This window comes from Pan troglodytes, chromosome 14 (assembly GCF_028858775.2).
Source record: "Pan troglodytes isolate AG18354 chromosome 14, NHGRI_mPanTro3-v2.0_pri, whole genome shotgun sequence".
Lineage (NCBI taxonomy): Eukaryota > Metazoa > Chordata > Mammalia > Primates > Hominidae > Pan > Pan troglodytes.
This window is the reverse complement of record NC_072412.2, coordinates 24,238,752-24,256,145: the sequence shown is the minus strand read 5'-3', so window position 1 is coordinate 24,256,145 and position 17,394 is coordinate 24,238,752.

The window sequence follows — 17,394 nt, the reverse complement described above, 5'->3', positions numbered from 1 at the left end:
CACCGTTTGTCTTCCTATTACTCCCAGGCAAGAGCTGACTGAGGCTGGTGGGGTGAAGGACTGATAGTGTTAGTCCTGTATCTCACTCCCACCTTGAAGGATCATTTCACGCAGATGAAGAAGTAAGAACTGGAAAAAGTCCCTATGAGTTCTTGAAGCCCCTTCATTGAGAGCGGTCCCTAAGTGTAGGTGGTGGAGGAGGAGGAGTTGAGAAAGAGATTCCATTTTTCTTTTGCACCCATCTCTTTCCAGTGGCCTGGCTTCTTACAGAAATGGCCCAGCTCAGGGGGTCTCCACCTAGTGTTACGTCTGGGAGCCTCTACCTGTTGTAATTGGAGATTAGGAATTTTAGTCATTTTGATCATTAAAGAAATGCAAATCAAAACCACAGTGAGATATCATCTCACACCAGTCAGAATGGCTATTACTAAAAAGTCAAAAAATAACAGGTGCTGGCAAGGTTGTGGAGAAAAGGGAATGCTTATACACTGTTGGTGGGAGTGTAAATTAGTCCAACCATTGTGGAAAGCAGTGTGAAGATTCCTCAAAGAGCTAAAAACAGAACTACCATTCAACCCAGCTATCCCATTACTGGGTATATACCCAAAGGAATATAAGTCATTCTACCATAAAGACACATGCATGCATATGTTCACTGTAGCACTATTCACAATAGCAAAGACATGGAATCAAGCTAAATGTCCATCAATGGCAGACTGGATAAAGAAACTGCAGCACACATACACCACGAAATATCATGTAACCATAAAAAAGAACAAGATCATATCTTCTGCAGGAACATGGATGGAGCTGGATGCCATCATCCTTAGCAAACTAAAGCAGGAACAGAAAACCAAATACCACATGTTCTCACTTGTAAGTGGGAGATAAATGATGAGAACACATGGACACAAGAGGGGAGTGACAGATACTGGATCCTTCTTGAGGCTGGAGGGTGGCAGAGGGAGAGGATCAGAAAAAATAACTATTGGGTACTAGGCTTAGTACCTGGTGACAAAATAATCTGTACAACCAACCCCTGTGACATGAGTTTACTATATAACAAACCTGCACATGTACCCTGAACCTAAAATAAAAGTTTTAAAACAAAAGAACTTTATTGGTTTTGTTTTTATTAACGTCCTGAAGTGTGTGGGCAAGCTGATTTGTCAAATTAGCTCTACCAGAAGTGAGCATAGTTTTCTATTTTATGTGGGCTCTTTCCCCTTTTTTTGTGTGTGTGACAGGGTCTCACTCTGTTGCTCAGGCTGGATTACAGTGGCCTGATCACAGCTTACCGGAGCCTCCAACTCCCAGGCTCCAGTGACCCTCCAACTTCAGCCTCCCGAGTAGCTGGGACTACAGGTGTGCACCACCATATCCAGCTAATTTAAAAATTTTTTTTGTAGAGATGGGGTCTCACTATGTTGCCCAGGCTGGTTTCAAATCCTGGTCTTAAGCAATCCTCTCATCTTAGCCTCTCAAAGTGCTGGAATTACAGGCATGAGCCACTGTGCCCAGTCCTACATGGGCTTTTTCAACAAGCTGGGGAAGTTCTTAAGAAAAGGCCTTCACAACACAAAATGAAAGACTACTTGAGTAGAATCTACATCTACAGGTAATTCAGAATTTTTAAAAAATGCAACCTAAGGCTGACTATAGTAATTATAAACTGGCTCATTATGATCTTGGGTACAGGCCTGGATTTTATTTCAGCCTAAGGTTTTAGGAAAAGCCTCCAGAATAGCCTTGTGGAGATTCTTTTTTTGCCATGCTTTGGGTTTTTTCACAGTCTTCGGATGTATATTTATCTAAATCCTTCTCAGGGCCATGTCAACGAGCCTAGGCCATCCAGCATTGGGCCTGACCTTCACCAACAGGCATGTGAACCTCTGGCCTAGATGACAATTCCTGGTTAATCCACTTGAATTACCACGTTGAATTCATCAGCAAGCTGGTGAGGGTCCTCAGAGACTTTGGGGATTCTTTGCAGCGACTTGTAGTTCAGCCTTGCACCAAGGAACGTGAGAAACGTGGGGGTTAGAGGAATCATTAGTGAGCTTAGCTTTAGAAGGACAGGTTTTAACAGGATCAGGTTCAGGGTAGTAGGAGCTGAGGAATAGAGGGAAAGGCATTTCAGCCAAAGGAGGATGGAGAGAGGGGACAGAGGAGAGAGAAGGGAGGTCCCCTTCAGGGAGGAAAAAGTCTGGGCCTCCAAGGCTTTGTCATCTTTCCCTAACTGTTTTTCTCAGTTAATTTGGGGACAGTGTCTTGCAGGGAGGCAATGTTAGAATCCTGAATGTGCTTAGAACCTTTTAGGTGCCAGTTGAAGTAGGCCTCCCATTTGGATTGTTTAATTTTAGGACCAGAGTCTTCTAATTTTGTCCTAAGAAAGACAAGTTTGGAGGAACTCAAAAGACCCTCATGATGGTTACTGAAGCTCCAAATTAGTTTTGGTGTACTCTTTCCATTGGGAGGATAATTTTTTGACATATGGCCTGCAGCGTTCTCAGAAGGGGAACCGTTATTGTCTCCTTTGGAATTTTGGGACCCCATTCTGCTTCTTATTAATCTCTTGAGAACAAAAGAAAAATCTGTAAGCCCTGTCGGGGAATTTTAGGGGTTTGTTTTAGTGTGCCTGGCCCAGGGTTTTGTTTGACATGGCTGGAGCCTGTACACTAATCGCCCCACCTGTGACCAAGTTTTCTCTAGATGCACACATCTTTTCTTGAAACTGGCAGGCCCCCTAGTGGTAATCTTCTCTGTCTGTGTCCCGGTTTATCCTGACGCGAGAGACTTCTCTTTGGAGACTGCTATCCCTGGCAGAATGGTGGCAAATGCCCTAATGGCTTTTAAAGGGTCAACTGTACCCACCTTTTTAGAAAGTAAATTTTGTTCTCAAAAGATGTTTGGAAACAGAAGGAAAAAATCAAGCAGCAAACAAAACTGTAAATGTATGCAAATACTCAGAAACCAAAAGTGCATTACCAGAACCAGAAAGACAAACTGTCTTTGTACCAGAAAAGATTTGGCAGAAAAGACAAAAAGTCTTTAATATTCCCAGAAGCAGGAGCCTTTACTAAGGTCCCTTAACCCAACCAGATCCTGAATAAGGTCAACAGACAACTGCTACCAAAGGAAGGGAGCTTGACCTGAGAGAAGCTGTATCTGGATAGGAAAAATAAAAAGGCAATCTGTGGAGGTGGAGTGCACAAAAGGCCCAATTGTGTGTACCTCGCCTTGTCCCAAAGGTCGCTGATCCCTTCCAAAGGTAATTGTTTCATCCCACTTCTGACACCAGATTACGTCAACCCAAAGAAAAGACATTAGAGAAAACTATCCCGAAATATATTGAATTTATTCTGGAATGGAAAAAGGGAATTATAATCTGGGATTCATGGAATGGCAAACCACAAGTGAGAGAAGGGTAAAGGAAAGCTTTTACTGGCAAAAAGAGAGGTTCAACATAAGCTATTTAGAAGCAGAATTCATTGGCTCCAGTGGCTCAAAGTCAGAACTGTCATCAGTTTATTGATGGAGATGCTGTTACTGGGCAAGTGTTCTTTTCAGAGCATCTTATATGGATTGTTGCAGTCCTAAAGAATATCTGGTGATGCATCTTGTCATAGAAATACATGTATACGGGTGAAATGTGCAAGCTTTGCAAGGCAGAAGATGTGCAAAGGATGTGAAAGGATTTCTTGTCAGATTTTTAGAAAGTCCTTTGAAACAGTTCTTATCTCAGACATGCTAGCATGAACCCCCTCCTTTCTGCATTCCCAGCCCTAGTTTGTCAGGGTCTGACAAGAGTGATTTCATCCTGGTATCTGCAATTCTCACAGCTTGTATAGATGTAGTTTTGCAACTGTGCAAATATTTCTGCAGAGTAAATATCTAGGAATAGAAAGCTAGATCAAAAAGTAAACACATTTGAAATTCTAATAAATGTTGTCAACAGCCCTCCTTAGAGCTGGTACTAATTTACACTTCTAAGAGCTGTGTATGCTAGAACCTATTTTCCCGCAGCCTTGCCAGAAATACTTTATCATATTTTTCAGTTTTCCTACTTGAGAAGTGAGTAGTAATTTCTCAGTGTTGTTTTAATTTGCTTTTCTCTTATTATGAGAAAAGTTGAGCATCTTTTCTTACGCTTAAAGTCTTTTGTATTTCTTTTTCTGCTAATTGTCTGTTCTGGTCATTTTTCTATTGGATTGTTGGTTTTTTTCTTATGGATTTCTGGGAGCACATTATTTTATTCACAGTTCATCTTTTGACGTTATTTATAATGTTATTTTTGTCAGATAGGTTTTAAATTTTTGTAATAACTTCTGGATTTTGTGTTATGCAGTTGGCTGTCAGTATCTGTGAGTTCTGCACCCAAACCATGGATTGAAAATGTTAAGAAAAAAAGAATAAAAAATAACAATACAATAATAAATATAATACAAATTTTTAAAAATATGACCACTATTTACATAGTATTTACATTGTATTAGGTGTTATAAGTAATCCTTATAAGCATAAGGATGATTTAAAGTATACAGGAGAATGTGCATAGGTTATATGCAAATAATACACCATTTTATATAACAGACTTGAGCATTCATGGGCTTTGATATCTGAGGGAGGTCTTGGAATAAATCCCCCAAGTATACAGAAGAACAACTGTAATTAGAAAGGCTTTTACTGCTTGCTATAGTTTGAATGTATCCCTCCAAGTTTATGTGTTGGAAACTTAATCCCCAATGCAATGGTGTTGAGAGGTGGGACCTTTAAGAGGTGATTAGGCCATGATGACTCTGCCCTCATGAATGAATTAATGCTGTTTTGGGGATTGAATTCTTGATAAATAGATGAGTTCAGCCTCCTTCTCCTCTTGCTGTCTCATGTGTGCTCTTGGGCCCTTCTGTCCTTCCACCATGGGATGACACAGTAAGAAGGCCCTAGCCAGATGCAGCTCCCTGATCCCAGACTTCTCAGCTTTCAGAAGCATGAGCCAAATACATTTCTGTCTATTATAAATTACTCAGTCCCAGGCATTCTGTTATAACAGCACAAAACAAAGACACCATTCTAAAATTACAAAAAATTATCTGGTGTTTACTTCTAATACTTTTGATTCCATTTTTGACATTTAAATCTTTGATTTGTTTTGACATTTTCCTGTTGAATAAGATACACATTCAATTGTATTTTTATTTCTAGAATGCTACCTGTTGTCCCTAAACCATTTATTAGTCTATCTTTCCCCCCACTGATTTCAGATGTAATTTTTGTTGAAAACTTTTGTGAGTATTTGGATATATTTCCAGGCTTTTTGTTTGATAACATGTCTTTCCTTCAATTCAAAATTATTGCAATTTTGTTTTAATATTTACTCTTCTTTTTCAGAGTTTTTCTAACTATTCTTGTTTGTTTCATTTTCAACGTGAATGTTAAAACTGGTTTGTTTAATAATGCAAGAACAACAGCAGCAACAAAACAATAAAATATCTGTTGGTATTTGATTTGTGAATGAGCTAAGGAAGAATTGCCATCTTTGGGATGTTGAAACTTCCTGTACAAGTATATGAATGTCTTTGCATTTGTTTATGTCTTTTTATGTTGATTTTGATGTTCTTTATATAGCTCCTGTGATTTCTCACTTACCAATTCCAATGAATTTTTTTGTTGCTGCTATTGTGGTAAGTGGGCTCTGTATCAGTAGGAGTTCCAATAGGAAACAAATGACTCTATTTAAATTGGTTAACTAGAGGAGATACAGGGGATATTAGCATTGTGAACAAAGTACAGAAAAACCAAAGGGACAGAGTGGTACCTTTGGGCTAGTAATAGAGGTCCTAGGTCCCTCATTTTCACACATAGGCATGAAGGGTTTGAAGGAGTAGTTGCTGAAATCCAGAGACAGCACTCTTATTGGAGAGGCCATCTCATAGGAGCTATAACCTTGTCCTAGCCCACTGTGATCCCTCCAGACAGAATAGGAGTAAAAGAGGAAATAAGTATGCTCCCCAACTCTCCTCCATTCCTTAGATCTCCTGCTAAAAATTCCCAGTGGCCAAAGGCAACCAGAGGCAAGAGGGCAAGAGAGTCCGTTGATAAAACCAACACTGTCAAGCCTTGCTGGGGGGAGAGCAGGAGGGAGTACGATGAGAGTGAATCTGGAGGCAAACAGAGGACACCGAACGCTGTGTCCTTTCTCCCACTGAAACTTCTACTGGCAGTTATTTTTTATATTTGTAAGGTACTGATTTTTACTTTTTTTTTTTTTTTTGCATTTTTGAGGCACAACTTTCATTCAATTAAATTCACAGATTTTAAGAGTATAGTACAATTGGCCTGGCACGGTGGCTCATGCCTGTAATCCCAGCACTTTGAAAGGCCGAGGCGGGCAGATCACAAGGTCAGGAGCTCGAAACCATCCTGGCTAACACGGTGAAACCCCGTCTCTACTAAAAATACAAAAAATTAGCTGGGCGTGGTGGTGGGCGCCTGTAGTCCCAGCTACTCGGGTGGCTGAGGCAGGAGAATGGCGTGAACCCGGGAGGCGGAGCTTGCAGTGAGCCGAGACTGCGTCACTGCATTCCAGCCTGGGGGACAGAGCGAGATTCCGTCTCAAAAAAAAAAAAAAAAAAAAAGGAAAAGAAAAAGAGTATAGTACAATAAGTTTGGCAAATACATACAAATATGCAAGGTCCTACCAACATCAAAATTCCTCTGTGCTCCCCTATACCCGATCTTTTCTCTCCAACTCAGGCCTAAGACAACTGATCTTTTTTTCACGATAATTTTGCCTTTTCCAGAATTTTGTGTAAATGGAATAATATGTTGTCTTCCATGTCTGGCTTCTTTCACTTTGTGTGATATTTTAGTTTCATCCGTGTTGCAGGTATCAACAGTTCATTCCGTCTTTTTGCTGAGCGGTATTCCATTGTCCAGATACACAACAACTGGTTCATCTTTTCACTAGTTTATAAATATTTGGGTTATTTCCAGCTTGGAGCCATGAAGAATAATGTTGCTATGAACTTTGGCCTCCAATGTCTTTGCGTGGAGATATATATATATGTATGTATGTATTCTTGGTTATATAACTAGAAGTGGAATTGCTGAGTCACATGTGGTGTGTGTTTCATGTGATAAGAAACTTGCAACTTCTTTTTCAAAATGGATATGGAAAACAGTGTAACTAACCACTGGCAATTATGAGTGTTCCAATTATTCCACCTTCATGTAGATACCAATCAGTGCTTGGTGTTGTCAGGCTTTTCAAATTTCTGCCATCCCAGTGTCTCTCCTTGTATACTGGTCTCTCCTTGTTGTTTTAATTTGCATTTCTTTGGTTTGTTTGACAGTGATGTTGAGCATCTTTTAAATGACTTATTGGCTATTTACATATATTCTTTTGTGAAGTGTCTGTTTAAATCTTTTGTCCATTTTTTGATTGAATTGTTTGTCTTCTTATTAGTAAGTTTTTTATATATGCAGGACACACGGCCTTTGTTGGATACGTGTTTTACAAATTTTTTTTTCCAATTTTGTTTTCTGAAGTGGGTCCTTTGAAGAACAAATATTTTTCATTTTAATGAAATTTAATTTGCTAATATTTTTCTTTTGTCTAACCTAATATCACAAATCAATCCTTCTATTTTTCTCCTGCTTGAAGTTTTAAGATTTTAGCTCTTAAATGTAGGTCTATGACCCATTTTGAGTTAATTTTGGTATACAATAAAAGAAAAGGGTCCAGACCCTTTCCCCCAACAATATGGAAACTATTCTAGTGCTGTTTATTGAAAACACCATCCTTTCATTACTTAATTAGTTTGGCACTTTGATAAAGATCAGTTGACTATACATACGTCAGTCTACTTCTGGACTGGACTCTGTCCCAGGGGTTGGTGTGCCTTTCCTTATCCCCATACCACACTCTCTTGGTTACTGCAGTGTTATAGTCAGTCTTCATATCAGGTAGTTTAAGTCCTTTGACTTTTCTCTTCTTTTATTTATTTATTTATTTATTTTTTTTTTTTTTTTTTTTTTTGAGACGGAGTCTCGCTGTGTCACCCAAGTTGGAGTGCAGTGGTGCGAACTCAGCTCACTGCAATCTCCACCTTCCTGGTTCAAGCGATTCTCCCGCCTCAGCCTCCCAAGTAGCTGGGACTACAGGTGTGCACCACTACACCCAGCTATTTTTTTTGTATTATTAGTAGAGACGGGGTTTCACCATATTGGCCAGGCTGGTCTCGAACTCCTGACCTCATGATCCGTCTGCTTCAGCCTCCCAAAGTGCTGGGATTATAGGAGTGAGCCACTGTGCCTGGCCAACTTTTCTCTTCTTTTTAAAATTGTTCAGCTACTTTAGATGCATCTCATCTTTATATCAATTTTATAATCCACTTGTCAATTTCTAAAAGAAAATGCTTGCTGTAATTCCGATTAAAATTACACTGAATCTATTGATACCATAACAATATTGAGTCTTCCAGTTCATGAACATTACCTATCTTTCCATTTATTTAGGCTTTCTTTAATTTATTTTAACAGCATTATTTATCAGGGTATAGATCTTCCACACCTTTTGCTGAATTTATTCATAATTTTGTTATGTTATTGTGAACATATTTGTATTTTAAATGTCCTTTTTAATTGCTTGCTGTTTATATATAGAAACAAAAGTGATGATTGCATATTGATCTTTTATCCTGTGATCTTGCTTTGATCACTTATTAGTTTCAGTAGACTTTGTATATTCCCTTAGGATTGTTTTATATATGTACTTATATTGACTGCAAATAAAGACAGTTTTATTTCTTCTTTTACAAACTCTATGCTTTTTTTTTTGTCTTATTGAACTATCTTTATAAGAGTGAATATCTTTGTCTTGTTTCTGTTCTAAGGTTGAAAGCACTTGGTTTTTCACAATTTAGTACGATGTTAGCTCTGAGTTTTTTATAGATGTCTTTTATCAGGTTGCAGAAATTTCATTCTATTCTGAACTTCCTCAAAGTTTTATCATGAATAGGTGTTGAAGTTTGTCAAATAGTTTATTCTGCATCTGTCGAGACGATCACGTTTTTTCTCCTCTATTCTATTCATATGGTGAATTACGTTAATTGGTTTTCATACATTAAAGCAATATTGCATTTCTTACATAAACACCATTTGATCATGATACATGATTCTTTTATTATATTACTAGATTTCCTAATATTTTCTTAAACATTTTTGCATGTATGTCCATGAGGTATATTGGTCTATGGTTTTCTTGTTATGTCTTTGTCAGGTATTAAATGAGGGTAATGCAGGCCTAATAATATGAATAGAGCAGTATTCCAACTCCTTTTTCCTGACATAGTTTGGGAGAGATTTTAACTTAATGTTAAAACTTAAATATTTGGGCCAGGCGTGGTGGCTCACGCCTGTAATCCTGGCACTTTGGGAGGCTGAGGCGGGAGGATCACGAGGTCAGGAGTTTGAGACCAGTCTGGCCAATATAGTGAAACCCCGTCTCTACTAAAAATACAAAAAAAAATTAGCCAGGCGTGGTGGTGTGTGCCTGTAATCCCAGCTACTTGGGAGGCTGAGGCAGGAGAATTCCGTGAACCTGGGAGGCGGAGGTTGCAGTGAGCTGAGATCGCGCCACTGCACTCCAGCCTGGGTTGTCACCCAGATGGAATGAGACTCCATCTTAAATTTAAAAAAGAAAAAAAAACAAAACTTAAATGTTTGATAGAATTCACCATGAAGTCATCTGGGACTGGTGTTATCTCTGTAGGAAGGTTTTTAATTAAAAAATAATTTTTATATGTTATAGGACATTTTAGGTCTTCTGTTTTTCTTGAGTCTGTTTTTGACATCTATTTCATCTAAATCCTCAAATTTTTTGTCATAATGTTCACAATTTTTTTATTATTATTTTAATGACTACAAGAACCATATTGATAATTCTCTTCCATTTCTGATATTGATAATTTGTGCATTTTTAATTGACCAGTTCAGCTACAGATTTATCAAATTAGTTGATATTTTCAGAGGGCAAGTTTTTTATTTCACTGATTTTCTCTTCAGTTTGTCCATTTTCTAGTTCATTGATTTTCACTGATATCCTTATTATTTCTTTCCTTGTAGTTACTTTCGGTTTGTATTATTATGAAGTTGCCATTTATCTCTAGCACTACTTCTTTCATAAAATCTTTGTGTCTGTGATCATGTAGCTACTCCAGCTTTCTCATGCTTTCTTATGTGTCCATGGTATGTCTTTCTCAATTCTTTTACTTTCAACTCATTTGCATCTTTGCATTTAAACAGCATATTTTGTAGACAACACATAGGTGGGTCTTGCTCTTGTATTTCAGCTGCCAATCTCTGTCTTTTGGTTGAAGCGTTTAGTCCATTTATATTAAATTATTGATTTGATTTCTGTTAAGTCAGACTTTTTACTCTTCGTTCATTATTTGTCATATCTTAAAAAAAAAATCACTCTAGCCAGGTGCAATGGCTCACACCTGTAATCCCAACACTTTGGGAGGCCGAGGCAGGTGGATCACTTGAGGTCAGGAGTTCAAGACCAGCCTGACCAACATGGTAAAACCCCATCTCCACTAAAAATACAAAAATTAGCTGGGTGTGGTGGTGCACACCTGTAGTCCCAGCTACTCAGGAGGCTGAAGCAGCAGAATTGCTTGAACCTGGGAGACAGAGGTTGCAGTGAGCCAAGATCACACCACTGCCCTCCAGCCTGGGCAACAGAGCGAGACTGTGTCTCCAAAAAAAAAACACTTTAGTTCTTTTTTCCTGCCTTTCATGTGTTAAACAGATATATTTTAGTGTACTATTTAATTAACCTATTGGATTTTTAGTTAATTTCTTTTCATTAGTTTTTTGGCAGTTGTCCTAGGATTACAATATGCATCTTTAACTGATCAGACTTTACTTAAAGTGAATGTGGAATTACTTCTGTTAATACACAGGAATCTTGCAACAGTGTAGTTCTATTTACTACCAAGCCTTTGTGCTACTGTTGTCACACATATTACTCCTGTACAGTTTATTAACCTGACAACACAGTGTTCTAATTTACGTTTTATCTAGTTGTGTGTATGTGTGTAAAGTCTTACCTACACACATTTACCTACATTTTTGGTGCTCTTCATTTACCTACATTTTTGGTGCTCTTCATTTCTTCCTATATATCTGAGTTACCACCTGGTATCATTCTCCTTTAGCCTGAGGACTTCCTTTGGAATTTGTAATAGTACAGTTGATCCTTGAACAACACGGCCTTGAACTGTGGAGACCCACTTATATGTAGATTTTCTTCCACCTCTCCCACTCCTGAGACAGCAAGACCAGCCCCTCCTTCTCCTCCTCAGACTATTCGAGGTGAAGACAATGAAGATGAAGACCTTTATGATGATCCATGTCTACTCAGTGAATAGTAAATACATTTTCTCTTCTTTATGATTTTCTTAATAACATTTTCCCTCGCTTACTTTATTGTAAGAATACAGTATATAACACATACAATGTATAATATATGTGTTCATCAATCGTTTATGTTATCAGTAGGGTTTCCAGTCAAAAGCAAGCTATTAGGAGTTAAGTTTCTAGGGAGTCAAAAGTTATACACTTATTTTCAACTGCTGTGGGGCAGGGGTTGGTGTCCCCAACCCCTGTGTTGTTCAATTATCAATTGTACAAGTCTCTTATACCACAATTTCTGTTTTATTTTATCTGAAAATGTCCTTAATTTACCTATATACTTGAGGTATAGTCTTCTAGGATTTAAAATTCTTTTGAGACAGGGTCTCACTCTGTTGCCCAGGCTTGAATGCAGTGGTATGACCATGGCTCACTACAGCCTCAACCTCCTGGGTTCAAGCAATCCTCTCACCTCAGTCTCTGAAGTAGCTGGGACTGCAGGTGTGCACCACCACACCTGGCTAATTTTTGTATTTTTTGTAGAGACAGGGTTTCACCATGTTGCCTACCCAGGTCTCAAACTCCTGAGCTCCAGTGATCCTCCCACCTTGGCCTCTCAAAATGCTAGGGTTACAGGTGTGAACCACTGTGCCTGGCCTAAAATTCTTTTTTGACATGTTTTTTCTTTCAGTAGTTTGAACATAAACACCAGTGTCTTCTGGCATCCATTGTCTGATGGGAAGTCAGTCGTCATTTCCTTTCTCCATTCCATGTAATTTTTATTTTGTTGCTTTCAACATTTTTTCTTTATTTCTGACTTTTTGTAGCTTAGATATGATGTATCCAAATGTGTTTTGATTGAGTTTTGTTGATTTTTATGAATCAAATTTGAGATCTCTTTTTATTATTATTTCTTCAAATATTCTCTCTCTCTTTCTCTTTCCTCTCTGTGATTCCAGTTTACGGGTATGTTGGACTGCTTGATATTGCTCCTCGGGTCTCTTGGCATTGCTCATTTTTTTCAATATTTTATTCTTTATTTTTTAGTTGAATAACTTCTATAGCTCTATCTTCAAGTTCACTGGCTGATTTTTCTGTCTTCTACATTCTGCCATTGAGCTCACATGGTGGTCTTTTATTTCAGTTATTGTAAACTCTTCTCAAGCCTTTGTCTATCTTTGGTCATTTTTCAGGGCTTGCAAATTGTTGCCTTTTAATAACTTTGCTCTGTTTTCGTCATTGTCTGTGGAAAGAATTGTCATCCTCTTCATACCTGCATCACCAAAAATGTCTCCCTGCTTTTTTTTGTTTTTGAGACAGAGTCTCACTGTGATGACTAGGCTGGAGTGCAATGGCGCAATCTTGGCTCACTGCAACCTCTGCTTCCCAGGTTCAACCTATTCTCCTGCCTCAGTCTCCCAAGTAGCTGTGACTACAGGCACCTGCCACCACACCTGGCTAATTTTTGTATTTTTAGTAGAGACAGGGCTTCACCATATTGGCCAGGCTGGTCTCGAACTCCCAATCTTAAGTGATCTGCCTGCTCAGCCTCCCAAAGTGCTGGGATTACAGATGTGAGCCACCGTGCCCAGCCTCCCTCTTTGTATAGTAATTGTTTACATTATTATTTCCTGAATTTCCTTGTTTCTAATAGCTTAAAAATTGATTCTCTTGGGATATAATTATATCATCTTCCAACTGTCATATTTTTACCATCTGCTATAGCTTGAATGTGTCCCCCACAGTTCATGCATTGGAACCTTGATCCCTAATGTGGCAGTGTTGGGCAGTGAGGCCTAATGGGAGGTGTTTGGGTCATGGAGCACTGCCCTTATGAATGAATTAATGATGTTGTCACAGGAGTGGGTTCATTACTATAGGTTGGGTTCCTTATAAAAGGATGAGTTCAACCTTTTCTTGCACTCTCTTTTGCCCTCCTTTGTCCTTTTACCTTTTGCTATGGGATGACACAGCAAGAAGGCCCCCACCAATGCAGTTCTCTTGATCTTGGACTTTCCAGCCTCAAGAACCGTGAAAAATAATTTTTTATTGTTTATAAGCTATCTAATCTGTGGTATTCTGTTCTAACAGTACAAAAGGGACTAATACATCATCTTTACAATGTATATATATCTGATTTCTTTCTCTTGTCTAAATGCACTAAGATTTCCAGTAATAACAGTGGTAAGTTTGGGCATCCATGATTTATTCTGAAATTGGTTAGGATATCACTAGTGTGTCTCCAGAAATCCTGGTGCTATTGTTTAAGCTAAGATAGAAATATCCTTTATCATATTAAGAAAATATCTACGGCCAGGCGTGGTGGCTCACGCCTGTAATCCCAGCACTTTGGGAGGCTGAGGCAGGTGGATCATGAGGTCAGGAGATCGAGACCATCCTGGCTAACATGGTGAAACCTCGTCTCTACTAAAAACACAAAAAATTAGCCAGGTGTGGTGGCAGGCGCTTGTAGTCCCAGCTACTTGGGAGGCTGAGGCAGGAGAATGGCATGAACCTGGGAGGCAGAACTTGCAGTGAGCAGAGATTGCACCAGTGCACTCCAGCCTGGGCGACAGAGCAACACTCTGACTCAAAAAAAAAAAAAAAAGAAAATATCTATTTATGTTTTATTATTTTTAAAATAAGAAATACTGGTTATTTCAAAATCATTTTCAGAATTCATTAAGGTAAATATATGATAAATTAGTGTATTACATTAAAATATTTCTAACATTCAACCTTCAATGCTGAAATAAAGCCCAACCAGTTGTGTTATGTTACTCTTTTAATGTGGTACTAGATTTTTCTAGTAGGTTCTTATTTTCAAAATTTAAAGTCAGTATTTATAAGTGAGAAGTGTGTCTGACTTTTCTCTTTTGTGCATTATTTTCAGGTTTTGACATCATGTTTTCTGATTTGTTTATTATTTTCCCCTTTCTTCTTTTATTCCTTCCTCTTTTTTGGGGGGTTAGTTAATGGTTTGTCTATTTTGTTGGTTTATCTAAAAGGATCAACTTCTGGTTTTATGTATTATTAGTTTTAGAGTTTTTCTACTTTGAAATTCATTTACTTCTTTATTACTGCCCTAGTCAAAAAAAAAACTTTAGTTTCTATTTTTAATCCTTAGGGCTTGTCACGTTCTGTTTTTTTTTCTTTTTTTGGTTGTTGTTATTGTTTTGTTTTGTTTTTTGTTTTTGCTTTCCTTTTCTCGCTGTCTCTTAAACATTTGAGTACTTTCTTTCTTTCCCTTGTTTAGATTTATATTATTATTAAAGTTAGAATTTTATTCTGGATTCTGCTTCAGTTCAATCCTGTAGACTCCAATAAGTAGCATTCTCATTTTGTTGGTTTCTCAGAATTCTGCAATTATGGATTCTATTTCTTTTTTAATGGAGAATGATTTAAGAGAGCTTTAAAAATGTCTAGTTAAAAGAGTATTTTTAAATGTCTGGTTTTCCTACTCATTACTAGTTTATTGATATTGTGATCAGAAAATCATATTTGTCTTTTTTCCTACATTTTGGGACTTACTGGATTTTTTTGTGGTCTAATAAGTGGTTATTTTTATTGCCATTTCATGAACATTTGAAGAAAGACTTATGTCTTCAGATTACAGAGTTTACAGAAATATTCTGTATACTTACATTTATTTTTTTCTACATGATCTGCCATGGGCTGAAAGAAGTGAATTGAAGTCTGCTATGAGTAGTGTTATTTCTTCCTTACCTTCTTGTAATGCCTGTAATTTCAGCTTTATGAATATTATTGGTACTTAGGTATTCATAACTGTTATATCTAAATTGTGAATTATACTCCTTGGAGTATCATAAATTGCTTTTTTTTGGTTCCTATGTAATACATTTCATCTGAATTTCATCACATCTCATATCGAGTTTGTGACCTTGATTTTTGTTTGTATTTTCCTGGAATATCTATGCTAATTCTCTTATTTTTCAACCTTTCTGAATCACACATTTTAGGTACGTCTTTTATAGATAGCGTGGAATTGGGATATGCTTTTTCATCTAATTTAACACTCTTTTAAAAAGTGAGTCAGCCCATTTGCATTGACTGATGTGCCCAATATGTTGCTTCTTAGGCTGATTGTATCATTTTGATTTATTTTCTATTTTTACAGTTTTTTAAAATCTTTCACTAAGTCATTTGTTTTTCTTATTTTGTACTTTCTGTGATGTTCTTATAAAATTCAGAAAGGTTTATATTTCTGGTCTAGAAAATATCTTCATAATTATCACTTTATATAATACCCTATTCCCTGTATTTCTTCATATGGTATATACTAGTTCCCTGCTATGAGAAATTTTTCATTAATAATATTATCTGATCAGGCATAGTAGCTCATGCCTGTAATCCCAGCACTTTGGGAGGTCAAGGTGGGAGGATCACTCGAGGTCAGGAGTTTGAGACCAGCCTGGGCAACATAGCGAGAACCTGTTACTATCAAAAAAAAAAAATTTTTTTTTTGCTGGGTGTGGTGGCATGCACCTGTAGTCCCAGCTACAGCTGCAGTGAGCTGTGATTATGCCACTCTACTCCAGCCTGGGCAACACAGCAAGACTCGGTTTCAAAAATAATATTAATGTTATTATTATTATTATCCACCAATCAAATTTTTAGTTAGTAATATTCTCTCCCTTACTGTTTACTTTTATACTGTTAATTATCTGCTGGAAATGAGACCTGTTTATATGACTTTGCCAACTGTGATTTTTCCAAATGTGTCAATTGCTTCCATAAATTTTCTGAATTTATGGTGTTTGGTCACATTTTTTGTTTGCTCCCTGCAATATTTTATTTTATTTATTTTGAGATGAAGTTTCACTCTTGCTGCCCAGGCTGGAGTGCAATGGCACAATTTTGGCTCACTGCAATCTCTGTCTCCTGGGTTCAAGGGTTTCTCCTGGCTCAGCCTCCTGAGTAGTCGGGATTACAGGCATGCAGCACCGTGCCCAGCTAATTTTTGTATTTTCAGTAGAGACGGGTTTCACCATGTTGGTAAGGCTGGTCTCAAACTCCTGACCTCAGGTGATCCACCTGCCTTGGCCTCCCAAAATGCTGGGATTACAGGCGTGAGCCACCGCACCCAGCCCCTCCATACATTATTTTAATTTAATGGTAAATAATTCACATTTTTCATTTGTTGGTAAGTTCTGGTGCTCTGTTTCACATGATTTAAATAGCTTCTTTGTGTTGAAACTGCGTGTCTTTTCCTTTTTGTTTTCTTAAACCTCACTCATAATTGAATACACTGCATTGTCCTTGGCTAGGCACTTGAAGGACTGGACATATACTAAGTTGTACAGAAATGTTCATATCAGACGCCCAAGATTTTGTAAAGCATCCTGTGAAGGAAACATGCCCACTACAATCCTAGTTACTTGCACCCTCAGTAGCTACACATTTTCAACAAACTCAGTGAATTTTCTCATAATTTCCTCTGAACAATCTTTCTTTTTTGTGAAGGCAACAGAGCACAGAGAGGGTGGCAATATTCGCTTCTACCTACAACTATAAAATGGAGCTAAAACTATGATTTCCACCTCCCTTTGTCATCTCTGGTGACATCCTGGAGCTTCTATGCCCTCCTCCTGGCCACCCAGTCTCCTTAGATTTTACTTTTACTTGGCACTCGCTAGTTGGTGCTGTGGTGGAGCTATCATGTTCCGGGTCACAATGCTCAAATAGCTACACTATTTCCGGAAGACACATTCCTTTCTCTTTTTTTAGGGTAAAATGTTTCAGTTTTTCTCAGGGTGCAGCTGCCTTCATTTGCAATTCATCCACAGAAACACTTCCTTACTTCCACAGTCTGTCAACATCAGCTAAACTTATAGAAGCTTTACCTTGTAATTGGGATTTTGTTTCCCTCTACAATGACAATTTGAAGCAGTGGCCTTAGTTATCAACAATGGGGCGCTGAGCCCATCAATTGGTGTTTAGCGATTCTAGCCT